Consider the following 2,500-nt stretch of genomic DNA (forward strand, 5'->3'; position numbering starts at 1 on the left):
ATCGCATTCCGGGTTGGGACGGGTCCCACGGGTCCCCACTCCTAAGCTGTGGGGGGCGGACCCGGGGCGGGCTGCGGCGGAGCAGCCCGTCTAGCAGAGGCGGTGCGGACAGGCGTTCCGGGACGGCGCGCGGGGCGGGCGCCGCGCCGCGGCGGACCCCAAGCGGGGGCGTCGCGCGAGGCCACGCGAGGCGACGTGTCGTGCCCGAGCGGGCGGCCCAAACCACGGCTCTCCTCCCGGGCGCAGCTGCCACCCGGCGCCGGGTTACTGAGGGAAACCCCGGGCCCCGGGAGGAGGACGAGGTCGTGGCGGTGGGTGTCGGGCGCACCCCGCGGGTGGACGCTCCGCCGAGGGGCGCTGGAGCCGGCTGGCGGGTGCCGGGTTCCCCTCCGCGCCCCGCCTCGTCGCTGCCGCTGAGGCTGCCGCCGTCGCCGCGAGGCGGCGGTGGCCCGGCGGCGGGCGGCGGCGGGGGAGGCACCCCCGCGGGGATTTCAGGTCGTTTCCCTCACCCCAGGGCCAGGTACCTAGCGTCCGCGCTTCTCCTGCCTCCCCTCGGTGACCCACCCGTGTGGTCCCGTGTGCCAGCGTGCTCCTCCCGGGCGCTGCGCTGCGCGTGCCGCACCGGCCGTGCCCTGCCGGCCTTCCACGCTTCCTCCTCCCCTCCCTTCCCCCCCCCCCCACACCGCTCCAGCCGCCCCACGCCGTGCCGTGTGGGGGCCGCGCTGCGAGTCGGCCGGGCCGGGGGCGGCGGGGGGCGGCGGGGGGGGGGGGCGCGCTGGGAGGAAGGAGGAGGGCCTCCGGCCACCGCGGCCGCCGGTAGCGGCCCCCCCGGGTAGGGATGGCCATGGGCCCCGGGCTCCGGGCCCGAGGGTTCTCGGTCGGAGAGCCGGGCGGGGGTTTAAAGACTCGGGCGGCCCGATGCGACCCGGGGGGCAGCCGGGCGTGCTGCCGGAGGGGCCGGGGGGTCGGCGCGCGCGGGCGCCGCACCCCCCCATGCCCGCCGGCGCGGCCCGTGCATGCCCCGCGGGCAGCCGGGACGGAGAGGGGTACCCTGCCCCCTCTCTCCGCGGTCTGGTCTCGGCGGAGAGACGCCGCGCGGTCGGCTTGCGCCGGCCTGCCTCGAACGCGCGACCCCGGCGCGAGCGCGTGCTCGCCGCCGGGACGGCGAGCCCCCACCGCGGGTGGTGCGGACGCCGAGCCCCAGCGCATCCCTTCTCCTCCCTGGCCGGTGCTCTCAGTCTCCCGCCGTGGCCGTCGGCGGCACCCTTCCTTCCCTCCCCCCCCGCCCTGCCCCGGCACTCCGCCATCCGGCGCGCCTGCCTCGCTCTGCCCGACCCGGCTTCGCTGGGCGGCAGGCGGGCGGCGGGCGGGCGGGCGGGGGCGGCCCCTCCCGGTCTCCGCGTGGAGGCGGGGAGAGCGGGCGCCGTTCCCCGTCCGTCCCGCCTCGCCCGTCTGCCTGCCGCCAGGCGTCTGCCCGCGGAAGGGACGGGCGAGTGTGTGGCGTCGCTCGGGAGGCTGCGTGTGTGCAGGCGGGTGTTGGGTGCCGTCTCCGGGGCGGCGGAGCTGGAGGCCGGTGAGGCGAGCGAAGGAGCTCGGAAGCGTGCGGCTGGCGGGTCGCGGGCGCGCGGGCAGCGGGTGGCGCCGCTCCCAGCGGCGGCCGGGCTCCGACGCCGGGGCTCCGCGGGGACCCACACCCCGGTCCCTGAGGCAGGTGGCGCGGCTGGCGCGCCGCTCCCTGCTGGGCCAGGCCGAGCCGGGCGCCTGGGCCGGACTCGAAGCGAGAAAGGGGTTGTCCCAGGTCGGGAGCGAGGGCTCCCCGCCCCTCTCCGTTCGGGTCTGTTCTCCCCCCCCCCCCCTTTTTTTTTCCCTCTGTGCTTGTACGGTCAGTGAGGCGTGCCCTCTCTCTCCGCTGTCCCTTGCTCAGCAGCCGGCGTCGGCGTGAGGAGGGAGGCAGAGCGGATGGGGGCCCTCAGGGGGCTGCGAAAGCTGCCCGGTCCCCCCGCGCGCGCGGTGGGGACCGAAACCGAGACAACTCTTAGCGGTGGATCACTCGGCTCGTGCGTCGATGAAGAACGCAGCTAGCTGCGAGAATTAATGTGAATTGCAGGACACATTGATCATCGACACTTCGAACGCACTTGCGGCCCCGGGTTCCTCCCGGGGCTACGCCTGTCTGAGCGTCGCTTGACGGTCAATCGTCACCCCCATTGCCGCGTTGGCGCAGCGGTGTGCCGCCCCTCGGGGGGGGGCCGGGGGGGGCGGCGGCGGCGGCGAGTCGGTGGGGGGGCGGCGGCGGCGGTGAGTCGGCGGCGGCGGCGGAGCCGGGACCACCGGTGCGTGCACCGGTGGCCCCGGTCTTCCGGCTGGCCTGCCTGCCCGGCTCCGGCCGACCGTCCGCCTCCACCGTCCGCGGCCGGCGTGCCTTGCCCTGCCCTCCCTCCCCTCCGAGCCCGGTGGCCACCGCTGCCCTGCGCGGTGTGTGCGGTGTGGCGCGGCTGGG

The 2,500-nt window shown here is 77.6% G+C and overlaps 1 non-coding gene across 1 annotated transcript; it reads left to right on the forward strand.

The window, feature by feature from the left end:
- Positions 1–2,030: 2,030 nt before the first annotated feature.
- On the forward strand, positions 2,031–2,183 carry LOC138063121 (5.8S ribosomal RNA). The gene has a single exon (XR_011136714.1). It is a non-coding gene; the product is annotated as a 5.8S ribosomal RNA (ribosomal RNA).
- The last annotated feature ends 317 nt before the right edge of the window (positions 2,184–2,500 follow it).

Source organism: Struthio camelus, chromosome 31, assembly GCF_040807025.1.
Source record: "Struthio camelus isolate bStrCam1 chromosome 31, bStrCam1.hap1, whole genome shotgun sequence".
NCBI lineage: Eukaryota > Metazoa > Chordata > Aves > Struthioniformes > Struthionidae > Struthio > Struthio camelus.